We start from the raw sequence: 21,353 nt of genomic DNA on the forward strand, positions 1-21,353 counted from the left end.
GTCTCGCATTCTCGTCCCACGTTATTGTGTTTACCGACACCTGTTTAAAGCCGGACATCCTTAGTTCCAAAGTTTTTGCAGTTCGGTATACGATCTTTGGAAATCACCGTTCGTCACGTGCAGTGGACTCAAACTTCACGTCGGAACATTTCATAGTCAAGGTTCAACAAGACCTGGAATTACTGTGCGTAAAACTTATTCTCCCAGGCTTTTCCATTTTCATTACTTTCTCGTATATTCCACCTTCCTCGCATATCTTAATATACGAGCATCACCAGTCCGCTTTGAAAACTGTTTCATTATCGCTATCGGATAAAGACCATATGATAGTTCTTGGTGATTTTAATTTGCCAGGTACTGTATGGCCTTCGGTAAACGAGTCTAATCTGCTTGTGCATTTGTGCGTTTTTTAAATCTAATGTAGTAAAAATCAAAGCTCCTTGCAATTTATCGATAACATCCTGCATCTGTACCATCGGAAAGATATCCCGCACTATTCTCTCGTTAGCTTGCGATAATCGCAGCATAAACGTTTCTGCCCATTCTTCTTTGGCACTAATACAATCGGAGAGGCATATTCCGATGTACTGGGCTTGATTATAACTTGCGTCAACCACTCGTTGACCTGCTCGTCTACTATGTTCTGCTCGCTATAAGCTATACGTCTGGGATGCTGATACACAGGTAAATCATCGGTTAGCACAATTTTCATCTCTATATGGCACTGTACATCTCGCCTCGGCTTGTATTCCTTAATTATCTTTCTTATTTGACCTCTCTGTGAATAGGGCAAATGCGACAAATCAATATCAATGGTCTCATTCTGCTCAAAACTCACCATACACAAACTCCTAAACTCATTCATCAACTCCATGCATGAATTAACTTCTTCTTTTTTATCTGCATGTTCCTGAACCTTTCCTGCAGCACCCAAGAACAAAGGACGTGCCATCCCTTGTCACCTTCACGTCTACTCTCTCTAGAAGAGTTCTACCCAAGATAGCTTCAAAGGCCATGTCTTCGTCCGCAATCACATGAAATTCTAATATTAAGTCAATATCATCAATCTGTACAGGTATGGTGATGCTTCCAAGAATTATAATTTGAATTTCACCAATTCCTTTTAGACATTTTTCATGTCCTGCCAATCTTTCTTTACCGATTTTCAAAAACACACTTCTGCGTAACAGACACAAGTCGGCACCTGTATCGACTTGTCCTTTAAACGCTAATCTTCCATACCTTACCGATTTCAATTCTAATCCGGAAGACATGAACGTGCTTGATGGCTTAGTCATACCTTTCTCCAGAACTAGATTAGTTGCCTTTTCCTGTCTAACTGTCATCTCGACCTTTTCTCCTTTGTTGAAGTGTGAGTCAAACTTCCCTTGCAGTCTCACTGACCCTGACATCTTCTGGTATGCCTCATTTTGCACCTTTAACTGCCTCATACTCCTAGCCTGATACAGTAAAGCCTTATTTGCATTAGAATCTGGAATCCCATTAACAAAATATTCGATTAAGCTTTCGTCCTCCATATCGATCGGCTTTGCCAACTCCATCAGAGCGTACAGATACTCGTGCAACGTTTCGTTCTTTTTCTTCTGCCGTTTCCCTAGTCTACGATGTACCTCCGCTGATAACACCCTCACACCAAATTCGTCGATCAATGCACCACAGCTTTTACAGCTTTTGACTGCTGCGTCCCATTTCTTGCACGCACAGTCTTGCCGATTTACACGCCGTCTTTTCTTGCAGACCTTTGGCCTTGACCAGCCGCCTTTGTCCAGTACTTGCGATCCACCAGGTACCTTCACTGCTCCACGCCTTCCACTTTGTCCAGATGTCTACCGCCAACGATCCTGCCTAATGCACGCTGCTGAACATCCACAAAGTTTTACGTTGCCTCCAGCTTGGGTACTCGTTTATTTTTGTCGCCTTTTTTGCTGTTCCTCTCGTTCCTCCTGATTCGGTTTGCTTCGGTTTTTCTTCTCTTTGCCGTTGCTGCCTGCCGCCGTCTCGCCCACTCGCACGATTTTCTGATATTTCTTTGCGCGCCGTAGAGTTTCGTTTGGAAATTTGTTTCCAGAATGTTCCAAGCAGCTCCGAAGCGATTCAATTAATGTTACAATATTTATTTTTAAGCATACATTCTAGTTTGATGACTTCCCGATTGTAACTGTTCAAATCTCCAGCTGAGCCCCCAAAAATTGTTATGTTTAAAAGAGGTTATAATATTGGATATAATAGAATGCTTTTGCTTCTTGCGTGTTTTCGAGAGAAACTTTGGCACCGAACTGTCTGGCGTCGATCGTTGAACTCTTGTTCTCTTCATTCTTTCGACTGCCGCTTCTGGTCTCTCTATCTGTTTCGGGCGCTGGTAGCTTAACAGACTCTGCTGCTCTCTGTGGCTTCTCACCAAATCCCACATAGATTTTAATGAACAATACCTTAAACGACGCATAATTAATGCTTCTATCTAAAACTAAAAATGCATACCAAGAATTATTTTTCTTTCGACTTTTTCCGAGTTTTTAAAGTTAAAGTTTCGAAAAAAAATACCGCAAAAAAATGATGAAATTGGCATTTGAAAGCTTAATATCTTTCAGGCGTTAATCTGCAAATACAAAGGGTCTGGGTCGGATTTATAGCTGCATTTGCCAGCTTTTCAGAACTGCAAAGTTCTATGCAACCAGATATAACATACTTATGTGGGACACAATAATCAAAAAGTGTGTCAAGTACATTGTAAAAAATGGTAGTGCCTTTCATAACGTCAGTGCACAAGTACATAGCGGGCCTATCAAAATCTTTAATGAGGTTTTTAAGCTTCGTAAACTCAGCTTTACGAAAGCAGCGGTCAGGTTCAGATAGCCTGCCCGTTCGATCTAATACAGTAGGCCCAATATCGACCGACACTTCGAATGTAGGATGGTAGGATTCTTCAGGTATAGTGAGCGGAAGGGATCGGGTTAGCAGAGCTATGGTCGGTTCCGAGACAAAGCACAGATCAAGCAATCGATCCAAGGAATTTTTCACATGGTTGACTTGAGACTGGGATATGTCTAACAACTATCGATACAGTCACATGTCACATCGTGACATGGGCACAAGCAGATTAGACTCGTATACCGAAGGCCATGCAGTACCTGGCAAATTAAAATTACCAAGAACTATTATATGGTCTTTATCCGATAGCGATAATGAAACAGTTTTCAAAGCGGACAGGTGATGCTCGTATATTAAGATATCCGAGGAAGGTGGAATATACGAGAAAGTAATGAAAATGGAAAAGCCTGGGAGAATAAGTTTTACGCACAGTAATTCCAGGTCTTGTTGAACCTTGACTATGAAATGTTCCGACGTGAAGTTTGAGTCCACTGCACGTGACGAACGGTGATTTCCAAAGATCGTATACCGAACTGCAAAAACTTTGGAACTAAGGATGTCCGGCTTTAAACAGGTGTCGGTAAACACAATAACGTGGGACGAGAATGCGAGACTCTTAAGAAAAATAGTGCTGAGCTTACTACGAAAGCCTCTAGCATTCCGGTAGATAACTAAATAGGAGGAATTTAGTTTTTTGGATGGGTAGAAGTAGAGCGGGAAGATGAGGGTGGAGATGGAGCACTGGCCTGGCTACTAGAAACCCCTAAATTGGGATTTGGAGCTGTACTTCTACAAAAGGACCCAGGAGATGGTCAGTTGCACCCAGTAATGTATATGAGTAAGAAAACAACGCCATGTGAGGAAAACTATCATTCATACGAACTGGAGGTTCTAGCGGTGATAGGGGCTTTAACTAAATGGCGTATGTATGTGCTAGGACTGGAATTCAAAATCATTACGGACTGTAACGCATTCGCGATAACCATGAAAAAGAAAGACGTTCCATTGAGAGTAGCTAGGTGGGCGATGTATCTGCAAGATTACAACTATGTAATATAACATCGTTCTGGAACGAAGATGCGACACGTAGACGCACTCAGCCGGACTGCTTGTTACATGCTGACAGAGAGTATGATGCACAGGCTTAAGGAAGCACAGTGTGCAGATGAATGGACCAAGGTAATTAGGAATCTGGTGGAAAATAAGGGATACGAGGATTATTATATAGCATCTCAAGTATTGTTTAAAGACCCAAACCGAGAGTTGATAGTAGTTCCATCGCAAATGGAAACGGAGATAATACAGATTGCACACAGACAATGACATTTTTCAGTGAAGAAAACTCAAGATTTAATATAGAAGTCTTATTTCATTCCTAAGTTAAAAGATAAAGTAGACAAAGTAGTAGGCGGTTGCGTGGAGTGTATTTTAGTTAATACCAAAGCAGGCAGACAAGAAGGGTACTTAACTCCCATTGATAAAGGTGATAAACCATTGGTTACCTATCACATAGACCACGTCGGACCGATGGAGATTACAAAGAAAAGATATAATCACATATTGGCTGTTGTTGTCGCATTTTCAAAATACGTTTGGTTATATCCGACACGTAGTACTGGAGTAGATGAGGTGGTGAATTGCTTAGAGAGGCAGGCAGTATCGTTCGGTAACCCATTCAGAGTTGTAACGGACCGTGGTGCGGCTTTCACATCACACTTATTCAAGGAGTACTGTGAGAAGCAGAAGATACAGCATTTGTTAATAACTACAGGCGTACCTCGAGGAAATGGACAGGTCGAGAGAATACACAAGATAGTAGGAACGATGATGTCTAAGATGAGTTTCGAAAGTCCAGGTAATTGGTATAAGCACGTAGGTAGAGTGCAGCAAATGATTAATAACATTGAGCCTAGGAGCACCAAAGTAACTCCATTTAAATTGCTAACCGGAGTAGACATGCGTATAACTGGTATAGCTGAGTTGAGAGAATTGGTGCAGCAGTCCCTCATAGATGAGCTAGATGAAGAGCGTGAGCGTTTAAGGAAAGATGCTAGGGACAATATTCAGTCATTGCATGAAGAGAATAAACGAGCCTTTGACAAAAAGAGAAAGGATAAAAAGGAATATAGTATCAACGACTTAGTTGCGATCAGGCGTACCCAATATGGTGTTGGTTTGAAGTTGAAGGGGAAGTTTCTGGGGCGCTATAAAGTGGTCAAGATTCGCAAGCATGGCCGGTATGATGTAGAGAAAGTAGGAGAAGGAGAAGGTCCTTTTAAGACATCTACTGTTGCGGAATTTATGAAGGAGTTCGGGTCGAACTTAACGTCAGGAAGGCCGAATGTGGGATTTGGTGAGAAGCCACAGAGAGCAGCAGAGTCTGTTAAGCTAACAGCGCCCGTAACAGATAGAGAGACCAGAAGCGGCAGTCGAAAGAATGAAGAGAACAAGAGTTCAACGATCGACGGCAGACAGTTCGGTGCCAAAGTTTCTCTCGAAAATACGCAAGAAGCAAAAGCGCAGCATTCTATTATATCCAATATTATAACCTCGTTTTAAACATACACTCATTGTAATCAGAGCAAATATATGATAATAATATAAATAAAACATTAAATATAATAAACACTGTCGTCCTGGATCATTCTAACAACTACGGAAAACCCGCGGCCACATCTATGGATTAACGCGCTCTCTCTTCCCAAATAATCGGCGTCACTGGCAGTGACGTCATTAGCGGTTCACTTTTGTGCATTACTTATCACCGCAGGTTTCAACCTTATCACCAACAACAACTGCAGAAGCTGGCGCTTAAAACGCTCGCCCTCTGCATCGATCTCTCTCATCAACGCAGTTCAGCACCGAACTTGGAATGGGTGCGCTCCCACACAGCGCTCTCTTCGTAATTGCGCTCTCTCTTCATTCTGCAGCATCATACATTCTGCGGATTTTGAAGGCTGCTTTATGAGATGTTCCCACAAATACACTTGCTTGCGATGGATTCGCTCGTAGCGTGCTCTTCGGAGTGGCGCTCTCTTCCCCACCCGCTGTCGCAGCTTGATCGTCCAACACCTGGATGGCTCAACGATTTTATTCGAGTATCGCTCTCTTCTTCAAAGTTGCCAGCGTGGGATAGTAAAATCTTTCTTTATAATAGACACTTGCTCTCTTCACAATTCTCTCTCCTGTCGCCGCTTTTTGATAATGAGCTTTCTGCAGCGCGCTGTCAACGGCACGCACCGACTGCGGAAACTCAAACTTTTGTAATGATGATTTCAACCTGCCAATACGTATTCGAACAGAAACATTGCGCAGCGTTCTTAATGGTTCCTTTGGCTGTGCAGCGCAGACATCTCGTGTTATGGATTTTACTCTAAAACTTCCTGATTTCCAGGTAGCTATGGTAACAGTGCCAGTAAATTCATCTGACAGGAGAATTGGAAGTAACTGCCTTAAAATTTACTTTCAAAACATATCTGGAATGAGAACCAAAAGTGATTATGATGTCATAATATTGGTTGAAACCTGTCTCAACCGTAACTTCAGCTCCAATGAGTTCTTCGATCCAAACTAGTTCTATGTCTATCGTAAGGATGGAGACTTCAGCGGAATGCATTGCGAGAGAGGTGTAGGTGTCATCATGGCTGTCCGCCGTACTTTCTGCTGCGTAGCAGTTGAACTTTTAACTTTTGGACCAGTTTGCTGCCGAGGTGTCTGGCTCGTCCGGGAAGAGTTTAATAGTTGCTTCGTATATGCCCCCTGGAAGTGACTTTACGCTTTATCAGGCGCATATGAACAACATTTCTAGCATAAATGCCAGCTCTGTTGGTATATGTGTGACAGGAGATTTAAATCTGTTGTATGGACATGTGACTCGCAATCCCTTGCTCCCTGGCAATGTACACCTGCCACATGAAATTATCGTCATTGTTGATTGTTATAGCATGGGCCTCACCCAAATAAATATTTTTAATGATTTGCATCGGTTACTCGATTTAATATTTATTAATTCTATTGTTCACTCCTCGGTAAGCCTTGCTGAATTTACTATTTCTAACTGTGTTGTTCATCATAAGCCCTTCTGCTTTCATATCGAATTTTTTAATTTTGTACCAGCAGTTAACGTAGTTCTTAGATATAATTTTGATCCTGCCAGCTTGGTTGCCGTAAGTGATTGCCTCATATCTATGGATTGGGTATCCTTGCTATCTAATGCTTGTATCAAGACTAATTATAATAACTCCCTTGTTGCTCTCATTAACACTCTTGACAAAATTGTTTCATCCAAGGTACGGGGTTCCTATAGGCTTCCTTGGTACACTAAAGGCCTCCAGAAATATTAAAAATTAAGCAATAAGTTCTACAAAAGGTTTCTTAGATGGTGTAATACAGGGGATGGTGATAGATATAGACAACACAAGCGAGAGTTTCAGTTTCTTTATAAATTTCTATAAAATCAATACATCTCTGATGTTGAAAATAGCCTAAAGCCCAATCTTAATATGTGCTGGCGCTTCATAAATTCAAGAAAATCATTGTCATCCATACCGTTGTACCATTTTAGATCACTCTGGGGTTAGTATTATTTGATTCTTTTTTATATGCTAACTTCGAGCCTGCTTCTAGCTGGAATAACCAGGAACTCTTAGATAATTTTCCTGAAATTCGTATATAACTGATATAACTGTTCAGGACATTTCCAAGCTATAGCTAACTTTCCTCCGAAGCTTAGCTAACTTTTCTCCTCATTCTTTCTCAAAAAATGCTATTCTAGTCTTCTTCAACCTCTTAAAATTCTTTTTAATTTTTTGCCGTTTCAGGGTAAATTTATATCTAGATGGAAAATCGCAAAAGTTCCACCGGTTCATAAATGCGGAAGTAAGTCTGTGATTGCCAAAGTCAGGCCTATTGCTAAGATAAGCAATATCGCAAAGCTGTTCTAGAGAATAGAAGTTCAAAAATTATCCTTAATAATAAGTACTTATATTGACCCAAATCAGCATGGGTTCATGTCTGGCCGTTCTACGACCTCGAAACTAGCTACATTTTCGAAACGTTGCATACAAGCCTTTGAGGTCCATTTGCAGATGGACACAATATATACGGATTTCGCCAAGCCTTTTTCCAAGCTGGGCATTCACTCCTCATCCCTAAAATTTTTTTAAATCATAAGGTTAAAAAATATATGATTGAGTACGGCTATAAAAGTAGAATCACGTCCAAAGAAGCGTCTCACAGGTTCCTTCTCGTTGATAGTAAATTCCTGTTTATTAATCAGCAAATTTTTTTTCTGCCGAAGGCGTATGCGATCTTTGGATTCGTCAAGCGAAATATCGTACTCTTTAGGGATCCATACTCAATATTGTCAGTGTATTCTGCATTTGTGCGCTCAAGGGTGGAATACGCTTCCTTAATTTGGAATCCTTCAGGCACTACACATATCAATAGAATTGAGCAATAGAATTTGCATTGCAATGTAATGTAATGTAACGACATTACTTTAGTTTGTGTTGCCTAGTGCATACTGCAGGTATGAACTTCATACTATGAAGATAGGCGTTCGATAGCTGGCTTGCTGTTCTTAAATGATTTAATATTTGCTAATATTGACAGTCCTAATGAGTTTAATTAAATTTAATATCCCAGCCAGGAATCTCCGTTCCTTGGTCCCATTTAATGAAAGTGCTGCTAGGACATACTATGCGCGGAATGAACCAGTTTTAACGGCTTTGCGGTTTTTTAATTTCCTGCCAGAAAGCATTCGATTTTGTTGGGGGGATCCAAGAAGGATGTGCTTCGGCCAGCGCTTAGGGAATATTTTCTATGTAATGTTTTGTTTTAGAGATAAGCTTATAACCCAGTAGCCAGATAAGGATTAATCCATTGGCGTAATAAATAAATAAATCAGTGGCTATTGATCGTCGCCTTATAAATCCATGCTGAGTGGAGAGATAAGTGATTTGAAGAGATTTCCGGAGTTAAAATTTTTTCAAAAACTGTAAGAATAGCGGATAATTTACATAGACCTCTATAATTATTTGCATCAGACTTGCTACCTTTCTTCTGAAGCGGAATAATAAAAGATTCCTTTCAGATTGTGGAAAATCATGAAGAATTGATGGATAGGGTGAATAATTTAAGCAGGGGTCCACACAAAGTCGGCACAACACCTAACTACACAGCCGGGAACTTTAAACTGTATGGATACGGCTGGCCAGAGTAGCCTTTCAGAGAATAGGTTGTTTTGAAAAATTGGGCAAAAAGATCGGCAATTGCATGATCATTGTTTGCTGACATATTGAGAAATGATAACGAGCATGGATGAGCGGACGTTATACGCTTTTTGTTTACGAAGCTGTAAACTGTTTGGGATTCTGTGAAAATCGTATCCAGCATCCAGATAGGTAGTTTCTATAGCATTGGCCGTTAAGAACGGAGAAATTTGACCAAGGTATTACATAGCGAGAGAGCTCAAAATTTTTTATAAAGTCTTGACTTTAAGTTCTTTAGACTGGATAACTCTAACTAAAACTCTTTGGTAAACCAAGGAGGTTCCCCAAATCAAACCGGACAAGAAAGTGGGACACAAGATTCAAAAAGTGTGTCAAGTACATTATAAAAAATGGTAGTGCCTTTCATAACGTCAGTGCACAATTGCACAAGAGCGGACCAATCAAAATCCATAATGAGGTTATTAAGCTTCGTAAACTCGGCTTTACGAAATCAGCGGTCACGTTCATATAGCCTACCCGTTCGATCCAATACAGTAGGCCCAATATCGAGCGGCACTGCGAATGTAGGATGGTAGGATTCTTCAGGTATAGTAAGCGGAAGGGCTCGGGTTAGCAGCGCTGTGGTCGGATCCGAGACACAAGCATAAGCAATCGATCCAAGGAATTTTTCACATGGTTGACTTGAGACAGGGATATGTCTAACAACCATCGATACAGTCATGTCGTGACATGGGCACAAGCAGATTAGACTTGTTTACCGAAGACCAAACAGTACCTGGCAAATTGAAATCACCAAGAACAATCATATGGTCTTTATATGATAGACAGAAAGAAACAGGTTTTAACGCGGACAGGTGATGCTCGTATATTAAGATATCCGAGGAAGGTGGAATATACGAGCAAGTAATGAGGGTACCATGATAGAAATGTGTTCATTAAGGTGTAACATATTTGCAGAACACTGTAACGAACCTTGGTTCCCATGGTTCGTCACAAGCGGGTAGGCACAGGCGCGGCTGATCGACCTAAAGGCGCTGGCCAAGAATATGTAACCAACCACAACCGCAGCAAATCCGAAGAAACCGAAGTCTCTCAAATGACGAGTTCAACACCCTCAAAACAAAAACTCAGCATACGCGCCACCGTAAACACACTCACGGAAAGACGCTGAGCAGGATAAATGTAAACAATTATAGCAGCAGCAAACGACGTAACCAGGGGAAGATCATAATCAAAACATATTTATATAATCCCCCCTTCCCATTAGGAATAAGCTATCATTTAACACATTGATAGAAAATCAATGGCAGGCAATAAAAGGCACTGCCTTGAATGGAGACGGAGCCAGTCGATCGAGTACCAAAACTAGTCTATGCGTCGCGCAGTTTATCAATATATATAATAAACCTACATTAAAAGGAAAAATACCAGAACAAGTGTTGTGATTTCTTTAGTAATTCTCGATTCCAGCCGGCGAGTCCCGTTTCTGGCAGAAATTACAAATATCTTGTAATTTGAATCCTGGACAGGCTAATGCATATCCAAGCCTGGAAATGGACATGTTCACTGGACATGACCTGGTGAAAACACCGAAGTCGGCAAAAAGACTACGGACTGGACCTTGCTAGTCCAGTTACTTATCATACTGGACAAAGAGCTTAACATCATCCGCAAAAATGAGTACTCGAGAGTTTGTTAATACTGAAGGCAGGTCATTAATAAAAAGTGTGAAAAGTAGGGGGACTAGATGGCTGCCCTGTGGTACTCCAGAAGTAGTCTTAAGGGGTAAAGAGGAGTAGGCAGAAATCCATCTCAAAAGATTGGGAACGTAAGAGTTCAAGTTTTTGTGCTAAAAGGGAGTGGTTTACAGAGTCGGATGAGCCGGTGTAAATAACATCCGCCTGTAAGTTACCTTGAAATCCTTTAATGAAAAAAGACGTAAACTCTAATAAATTTGAGGTTGTTGATCGATTGTAAATCCGTGCTGAGATGGAGATATAAGTGATTTGCAGAGATGTTGCAAGTGCGGAGCTAAAATTTTTTTAAAATTAAAGGAATACAGATAGCTTACATATATCTCTATAATTAATTGCGACAGACTGGCTTCTTTTCTTATGGAGAAGAATTATAAAAGATTCCTTGCAGATCGGGGGAAATTCTGAAGAATAGATGTATTGGGTGAATAGTTTAAGCAGGGGTCCACACAGAGAGTCGGCACAGTACCTGAGTACACAGCCGGGAACTCCGTCATGACCTGGTGAAAACACGGGGTTAACTAGTCGAAGATCGTGAAGTAGTGAGCTTTCATTTAACAAGGGGCTGAAAATACCGTTCGACCTTGGATACGGCTGACCAGAGTAGCTTTCATAAGAATAGGTGCTTGGAAAAATTTGGCAAAAAGATCGGCACTTTGCTGACATATTGAGAAACGATAACGAGCATGGATGAGCGGACGTTCTGCGCTTACTAGTTACGAAGCTTTAAAACTGTTTAGGATCCTGTGAAAATTGTATCCTGCATCGATAGGTAGTTTCTATAGCATTGAGCGTTAAGAACGGAGAAATTTGACCGAGGTATTACATAGCGAGAGAGGGAAGAAGGAGAACCAGCTTCTCGACATTTTTTATAAAGTCTTGACTTTAAGTTGTTATACCCGTACTTAAAAACGAGTTAAGGGGTATATTAGATTTGTGGTAAAAGTGGATGTGTGTAACGCAGAGAAGGAAACGTTTCCGGACCCATAAAGTATATATATTCTTGATCAGCATCAATAGCCGAGTCGATATAGCCATGTCTGTCTGTCCGTCTGTCTGTCTGTCTAGATGAGCGCCTAGATCTCAGAGACTATAAGAGCTAGGGCAACCAAGTTTGGTTTTCAGAGTCATGTCACTGCTACAAGTGCATTTCAAAATTTCGGAATTTTGGAATCTGGTACTAGTAATAAACATGATCGATAGTGGTCCTTTCTGAAGTGAAATTTATAAGCCTCTCTCCATTCCTGGAGGTTACTTCGTGGAGGTTACAACGGCCGGGCGTCGAACCATAGACTCCTTCTCTCCAGATTTTGGCGTTAAAATCGTCTAGCACGATCTTAATGTCGTGATCAGGGCAGCGCTCATATAGATGTTCCAGGCGTTCATAAAATTAATCTTTGTCCGATTCCTCCTTGCCTTCCGTTGGGGAATGTGGAGAGTACTATTAAGATATTTTTCCGTAAGTTTGAGTGCGCTTTCTCTTGTCCACAGATGTGAAGCTGGGGACAGAGCGACGAAGTCTTTCACTTACTAAGAAACCGCACCCGAATTCGAGCTTGGAGGTATGAACGCTGTAGAAGATCTCCCAGATTGCGCTGGTTGATGATTTTGTCAGCTTGCACCCCTGTCCAATCCACCGCATCTCCTGAAGAGCGGAGATGTCAGCAGAGTAGTTGTTGAGGACATCCACAAACTGAATATCCGCGCCATCCCTGTTGAGTGTGCGAACATTTCAGATGCATATCCTCAAGTCGTGGTCCTTAAACCGTTTGCGTGGGTCGTTATCAGAGGGGTTCCTTGGAAGCTGTGTTTGACGATGGTTCAACGATCATTCCATTGTTATAACTACAAATTTTATATTACTGGCTCCGGTTTTCCCCTTCGCAAATCGTTCCAGTTCGCCTTTTTAATCGGAAAGTTTTGTGCTCCCGTATTCGCAAAAACACATTTTTCCATTTTCAAATCGGAAACATTTTCCTCGCCGAAATGAAAGATCACCAGCTTTTTCTACAAAACGATTCTTAATTGCAAAAGAAAATAGAAAACAAGAAGGAACGCGTGAGTCGCTTCTGGGGACGCGACTCTACTTATACCCGTACTCAGTCATTTTTGAGCTTATGATTTTTTAGAATTAATTTGTTGTTGCAGAGACCAATTTTTTCAAATCCAAATTTTAGGTTGGTCAAACAGATGATGCACCCAATTTGGTGCGCCGGAAAATTTGTTTACTTCTAACCGTCTGACCAGATTAGCTTTCATGAGAATAGGTTGTTCGTAAAAATTGGGCAAAAAGATCATCAATTGCCTGATCATTTTTTCCCGACGAATTAAGAAATGATTGCGAGGATGGATGTACGGATGTTCTACGAACACTGTTTTGTGAAAAGTGCATCGAGATAGATAACTTTTATAGCATTGAGCATTAAGATCGGAGAAATTTCTTACTTCGTAGCAAAGTTACGATATTTTTTCTGTAAGCGGGAATTCATAATTTCTTAGTGTTTTGGTTGATTTGTGTGAGGTAAAATTTGTGGTGTGATTATAAATAAATTTAATAAATATATTAAAGCTAGCGGACCCGGCGAACGTTATCTCACCCCATTTTAGCTATGACATGTGGCTATGATGATCGCTAATAATATCTCAATTTGATTCGCTGGCGCAGAAACAGTTGCATCGGCGAGCGTTGAGTCCCAATGTGTACTGTTTCAAACGTTGGCAAGCATCCCGAAAAGTGGCGCACAGCACACCATCCACAGTACGCAAGGAAGCGTACTAATGTTCTAATGTTCACCAAAAGCAAGCGCAGATAGAAGCATTCGTCTTGGCATGAATGAACTGTGTATATTCGTCCGAATAGACATCAGCGAAGCCAACAACAGCGTCACCTCTCTTTCGGCGTTGAAACTTCTTTGATGAAGCGTTCCATGTATAAAAGCATGGCATTTCCCAAAAGAGTAAAGTCCTTGAAAACGGATCGCTTTCGCATGTCGAAAAGAAATTTGTCAATGTTGTCGCTGGTGGTCTTTCTGCTCTTTGCGCTACATTCGCATCCGTAAAGTACACACCCTGGACGTTCTCAAGTAAACTGCCAAAAGCAGGACAATCGGGTTACTTTCATGGATCGGAAATGAAAACAGACTCAAAATTGCCTCGTAACAACTCACGTAACTTCCAAGTTGAAATTTCGACCCCTCGTCGTTTGCATTTGGACTGGAAATGCCAAACACCGCCACTCCCTTTGTTGGAATATTTTCAAACGTATTTGATGGAGTTTCAGTACTCAACATTGCAGTATGGATCGATCCAGCGGTTATCGATAACGACATCATTTGCTTTCACTTTCATAACGACTGATCTGCCGTTGTCATTTGGAGAACGACGCCGATACAATGGATATCCGTCCACGACTGATTGTGTCGTTCACCTACGTACGGCGAAAACGCTTTGTACAATTCCCGTTTTCCGTACACGGTGAGTCTCGGTTGTGGACTCCGCAAGTGGATCATGTTCGTTGTTACAATGGAATGCAACTCAGGATCAGTTTCTGGATCTGGTATTTCGGCAGAAATGATCGAATCAGTATGATCTGGTCGAATCTTGTCGAATATCCAAAGCAAAATGTGTGCATGTGGTAAAACACGCATCTGCCATTCAATCGAGCACATTCAAAAACATCCATTCGCCAACAACCTTTTCCTTAACAATATAATTCATGAGTACTCTGATATTTTGTTTGAATACTCGTGCATTGATATCATGTCGATCGCTGGATGTTTGTCCTGTCAGCAACAGAATTGTTATTTCGGTCCATTTCGGATTGCAAGTGAACGTGGTGAATAAATCCGGACGTCCGTATTTTGGCACGTACTTATGAATGTGGCGCGGGCTTCCAACATAAATAGCTGGGAGAATGGTCAAATATTTTTATTTTTTCAGCTTATACAAACTTGTCAGTTCGTCAATTCGAAATTTTTTGCGATTTTCGATAATACGTTCTACAAAACGTATTTCTGCAATGAAAGTTACTAATAAAATTTGTGGCGTATGCATAATAATGCAAAAGGTAAGTCAGAAATTAGGGTCCGTACGAACGAACGAACGAAAGAAGGACGAAGAGCAGCTCAACTCTTGAACCTTTTTCACACTTAAAAATGATTTTAACCCTGTAAAATAGTCGCAGCCTTGAGTAGGGGTGCTATTTATGTTTCTGTCATAGGTCCCTTCCCTTCGTACTAGGACCAAATGGTTGTTGCATAAAAATGTTTGGAGTTTTATGAATTAAACATACATACAATATTTTCATGTACGACCTAGTTTGATATCGATTCACGACAAATCAAAAGTTCATCTCGGGCAAAAATTTTAATTTAGACATGAAAATGTCTTTGTCATGATTTTCAACCATATTTGAGGTGGGTTTTTAAGCCAAGAATGCTTAGAACAATTTAGTTCAACTTTTATTGAGGAAGCACCATGCGTTGCCAATGTACAAATCTTGTATGGCGAATTCAACCGTGGACGTCCTTCTTTGCAGGACGAATTTCGTGAAGGTCGTTTTAAATTAATTTTTGTGCCACAAAATATCGATGCTGTGCGCGAAATGATTGGGCAAGATCGTCATGTCACATACTGTGAAATTGGACGGAGAGTTCGCTGTTTTCAAGTGCGGCTGTGTTTTCGTGCGAGCTCCGAGAACCTCTGTTTGGGCGCCTTTCACTGTCCATCGCGTTAGTGGGAGGAAAATAGAAACAATTTTCACTTAACTTGATTGTTTCGACTGGAGATTCTTCACTGAGCAGCTGATCGGGCAGAGTTGTTTCCCACACAGAGTTTCCAGACAGCAGCGGAACGACGCAGGGTTGCCAGATCAGCCAACCGGTTAGAAGTTGGGCGCCAACTTTTAAATATTAGTGACGTAACAATGGAAGAGGTGGAAAAACGTGCATTTGAACGGAGATCGAGCCTGTAGTGCTCCCCACCGCAGTTTTTAGTCAACTTGATTGTTTCGACTGGAGCTTCTTCACTAAGCAGCTGATGGGGCAGAGCAGGCCATCGAGAAACGGTATCCCCACTAAAAGAGCCCCTAAGAGTGATGCAGCAGCCAACCCTGACTGTATCAGCCCCAGCAGAATTCAATCCCTTTGACTTTAGCGGCGTTACCGTAGATAAGAGTTCTACAAGGTCGGCGGAATGCGGAGACCTTCGTGCGATCCTGACAAGTCTTGTCGAAAAATCGACGGAATTGTCTAAAATTATGAGGGACGCTCGTTACCTCAACAAGGAAATGAAGGAGCCGGCGCAGAAAGTAGTGAGACTACATAAGTCCGCGCTTTTCAGCCTTGACGCTAATGCACGAACCAAATAGCACAGAGGACGGCATACAAGCCCGAGAGCGTGCAGGTCCGAAGATTCTTGGTTGCGATGAGTGATTTGACAGTCGTAGGATCAGCGCACCAGATGGCTACACAGCTCACGGCCTAGCTTCGACTCGCATGCGAAGCTAGCATGAGCCGGAGAAAGATGTTCAGGGGCACGCAGTCGCCGACATACTGGTGGAACGATGTTATCGCGGAGGCCAGGCGCACCTGCCTGTCAGCCAGAAATACCGACTGGCCGAGTCTTCATATGGCTTATTGCGGTGGTGGGAAGGTACTGAAGACCTCCATTAAGATAAGCAAACGGGAGTGTTTCCTGCAACTTTGCAAATCAGCAGAGCACGACCCATGGGGAAGAGCCTACAACACGGTGATGAAGAGGCTGCACACTAGCAACGCAGTAGCTTCCTCTGACCTGCAACTTATGGTCATCGTGGAGGCGTTGTTCCTACCTAGGATGCATAACCTTTTCCAAAATGACGAAGCGGTTCAGCCCCCATACGAGGTGGAACCGGTAACGGCAGACGAGGTTATCACAGCGGCCCGCAGGTTGAAGCCAAATAAGGCCCCTGGTCCCGATAGAATTCCCAACAGGGCAGTAAAACTAGCCGTCTCGATCAAGCCACAAGAGTTTGCGACGGCGTTTACAAAACGTCTCCAAGGAGGACCATTTCCTGCTCAATGGAACCAACAGCACCTAGTGTTCATACAAATACCGGGAAAGCCGCCAGAGGACACCTCTTCGTTTCTCCCGATTTGTCTGATCGATGGATTAGGGAAGACGATGGAGCAAAAAATTGGTACACGGATGGAGAGGCCGGTGGATGAAGCCAGGGAGCTATCCGCCAACCAGTTAGGCTTCCGAAAAGGCAGCTCGACAGTGGATGCCATCGGCAGAGTTGTTCGGATCGCAGTCGAAGCGGCAGGAGTGTAATGACCCGCCAAATCCTCAATAGCAACTCCGTTGGTTTCTGTAACTATGTTTATTTATTTCACTTTCTTTCACCGGCTCGTTCGGCTTCCACTGATTGACTGCCCGAGCTCATCTCTCGCTCTCAGTCAGAAGCTTCGTCGGAGTTGACGATTCCGCTCTCCCAAGCGATGGTGCTTTGTTTTCACCCTGGACGTTTAAAATGACTTCAACTCTGCGAATTGGGATCCGCTACCTAGGCGTGATGATCGACACCAGGATCTGCTTCCGGGAGCACCTGAGCTTTGTACAGGAGAAAGCGGCACACACAAGCCGAGCCCTACTGCTAGTAAACACTCGCGGACCGAAGCAGGAGAGAAGGCTGCTGACCAGCGTTGTTCGTTTAGCCATAACGTACGCTGCAGCAGTATTGGCGGGCAGCTACGCCAGGTCAATACATCGTATTTGCGCGCTGCGGATATGCTGTGTCTTTCGGACCATATCAGACGCCACCGCGCTGGTCATAGCAGGAGTTCTTCCCATCGAACTCCTAGTCGTTGAGGAGAAGAACGTAGCATTGGTCACCTGGGCAGGAGTCGAACGGAAGGCGGCGCCCTTAAGAAGCGCTTTTTTTGCGGGTGTTTTTTTACTACTTGGGAATCAGGTGATGTATTTATGCATTTGAACCATTATTAGGTTGGGGAAAAATTTTTCATTTGTTTTTTATTCTGATTACATGGGTTGTCCAGTTCAATCAACTTTTAATACAAAATTTCTCCCGTTTTGTTGACTTGTAGTATAAGCAGTCATTAAAATATAATAGATACTCATAAGAACTACCAAATAGATCAACAAAACATTTGTATAAACATGAACGGCAAGCATAGATCGATCATGCCAAAGCTAGCGTCGTCGCTTCGTCGGCGCTGCGCTGCCGCTATGTGTGCACATACATACGTACAAAGGTATGCATATCTGCGCTTATCATAAGCGCATATCGCCGAAGATGATGGCGCGACGACGCTGATATCAGATTGGCTCTGCTGCCGATATCAATGCAAACCTGAAGCCCTGACCATTTCGAAATCAAAACTACCGAAAAAAAGTATAAAATATGAATTTGAAAGCTTAATATCTTCCAGACGTTACGCTGCAGTTACAAAGTGTCTGTGTTGGATTTATAGCTGCATTTGTCAGCTTTTCAGAACTGCAGAAGTTCTATGCAACCAGATATAAGATACTTAAGTTATGTGAAAAACGAGAAGGAACGTGTGAGTCGCTTCTGGGGACGCGACTCTACTTATAGCTTTTTCACACTGGGGACCATCCACCATCCATTTCTTTGGTGGTCCGTAAGGTTTTGCCGTTCCGAAAATTTTCCAGCTATTCCACCATCCATCTGGGATGTTCCTAATTCGCACGTTTCTGTGCGGTATTTTTTCGATAATTGTCAAATGCAACCATAAATATTTGACATTCACAACATAAAATCGGAATTCACTACGAAAATGTAGACAATGACAGACAGGAAAATATAAAAAAAAAAACAAATTAACATCTGATATGTCAGAATTGTCTCAGGCACACAACTCGGGAATCCTCTGGGAATTTTTTTATGAATGCTCTGCAAAACTCATGCAGGATATTGCACTCGCTTTTGGCTGACAGCCTTCCGACTCTTCTGTACTCAGAAAAAGAGCCTAAAGAATACAATGGGTACATTTTTCTCCCAAAATGTCCCAAACCGCTTCTCAGAAAACAAAGAATATGTATTTATATTTAAAACATTGATTGGATTTAGTAGAAGCAGTCTGGAATGACCACGCTTCAGTGTTTTTAAAACAGATATCCACTCCAATAAATTCTCCTCGTCAATGTTAGCCGCATTATCATCCATGTCCAGCAACATGATTAGCTTGTGCAAGAATATGTTTTGTTTCTGAATCCCATTCACAACCATTGCAATGTTATTTATATTCATTTAAATTATAGATGTGAACAAATTTTTCACCGCACACAATTGTGAGCATCAGATGTTTTCTCATGGATGGTGGATGGAGTCATTTTGAATCGGTGTTTCACATCTTTTCAAAAATTCCCACCATTCCCCCGGGATGGGCTCAGTGTGCAGAGGTGTACTCGTACTCAGTCAGTATTTACATTTTTGTGCTATTTTTTTTTTAATTTTAGAATTAGAAATTTAGAATTTTTAGAATTTTAGAATTAAAAAAATTTTTTTACATATTACATTTTTTTGCTACATCTGTTATCTACATCTACTATGTATGTTCTACATCTAACATGTATATTCTACATGTACCATTTATATTCTACATCTCCGCTAGGGGTTGCTAGCGCACTGAATAAGGCAGAGTGTGCGAGCGAGAAAGAGAATGAGTAGCGGGTCCTCTCTGAAGTAGGCGGGGGAACCAACAGAAAATTAATTTTTTCATTCTGACTATAATTATAATCCGATCTGATTCAGATTCGGCAGTCTGAATCAGATTTGGTCATTCTCTACGATACTGCGTTTTTAGTTTTATCGTATCTTTAAAAAGATACGTGTGATATCACATGAGTCTGGAAACCAAATTTGGTTGCCCTAGCTCTTATAGTCTCTGAGATCCAGCCGACAAACAAGACGGACAGACAGACATGGCTCTATCAACTCGGCTATTGATGCTGATCAAGACTATATATACTATATATACTATATGCTCTTATAGTCTCTGAGATCCAGCCGACAAACAAGACGGACAGACAGACATGGCTCTATCAACTCGGCTATTGATGCTGATCAAGACTATATATACTTTATGGGGTCGGAAACGTTTCCTTCTCTGCGTTACACACATCCACTTGCTACTTCTGGCCAAGCCGGGCAAGCCACCAGGAGAGGCCTCCTCCTACAGGCCCATCTGTCTGCTGGACACCATCGGGAAGGTCTTCGAGAGGGTGGTTGCAACGAGGCTGAGTGCAGCCATCGAAGCTGCTGGCGGTCTCTCCCCGGGCCAATACGGCTTCAGGAAGGGGAAGTCAACGCTGGACGCCATCTTAAGAGTGGTAGAAACGGCAAAGGAGGCATGCGCGGGAACCAGGTGGAGAGGTTGAAGCAAGTCCTACTGTCTGGTGGTGACGCTGGATGTAAGGAACGCCTTCAACTCTGCCGATTGGGGCCGAACGCTGGAGGCCCTCAGAAGCTTCAACATCCTGGGGTACCTGCTGAATATAGCTTACAGCTATTTAAGCGCCAGGGTACTCACGATGGACACGAGTCTGGGTTCCAGAGCATACGAAGTCTCAGCCGGAGTCCCGCAGGGCTCCGTTTTGGGACCCCTGCTCTGGAACGCCATGTACGATGGAGTTTTGAGGTTGCCGATGCCAGCCAGCACAAGCTTGGTAGGCTTCGCGGACGACGTCGCGATAGTGGTGGTCGCAAAGGACCTTGCCGCCGTGGAAAACCTCGCCAACGAGGCTATCCAAGCCGTGGAATCGTGGCTAGCGGTAGCAGGCCTCGAGCTGGTGGCCCACAAGACGGAGGCGGTGCTCATCTCGAGCCGGAAAGCGGTGGAGACTGCCATCGTGCAGGTCGGAGGGACCACGATCACCTCCCAAAGATCGATTAAATACCTGGGTGTCCACATAGACACGAGGCTATCCTTCAAGGAGCATTTGGAGTACATCAACCAGAAGGCCAGCGGAACCGAAGGATCGCTCTCGAGGTTGCTGCTCAACACCAGAGGCCCAAAACAGGCAACGAGGAAGCTGTTGACGAGCGTTGTAATGGCGCAAATGCTCTACGCCGCGCCGGTGTGGGCGAAGGCCGCAACGGTGAAAAGCTATATGCGGGGGCTGGAGGCCACGTATCGGCTATGCGCCATCAGGATCGCATGCGCGTTCCGGACCATCTCGGACGAGGCAGCGCTAGTCATCGCCGGGCATATTCCTCTAGGGGAGCTGATCCGGGAGCGCAGAGAAATTTACGACGCCCTGCAGGACGACGAAGCAGGAATCAGCAAGGCAGAGCTGAAGGCTGCCGCTAGAAGGAGCAGCATGGAGAAATGGCAGAGGAGGTGGGACAGCTCCCAAAAAGGGCGCTGGACGCACTCCCTCATCCCACACATCTCGTCCTGGGTCGGAAGGAAGCACGGGCAGGTAGACCACTACCTAACCCAGGCGCTGAGCGGGC

The 21,353-nt window shown here is 43.0% G+C and overlaps 1 protein-coding gene across 2 annotated transcripts in view; it reads right to left on the reverse strand.

The window, feature by feature from the left end:
- The window catches only part of LOC111079195 (very long-chain specific acyl-CoA dehydrogenase, mitochondrial), a 66,554-nt gene that overhangs the window by 22,375 nt on the left and 22,826 nt on the right, over positions 1–21,353 (reverse strand). The gene's annotated exons all lie outside the window — the stretch shown is intronic.

The sequence above is a fragment of the Drosophila obscura genome, unplaced genomic scaffold (assembly GCF_018151105.1).
Source record: "Drosophila obscura isolate BZ-5 IFL unplaced genomic scaffold, ASM1815110v1 contig_139, whole genome shotgun sequence".
NCBI lineage: Eukaryota > Metazoa > Arthropoda > Insecta > Diptera > Drosophilidae > Drosophila > Drosophila obscura.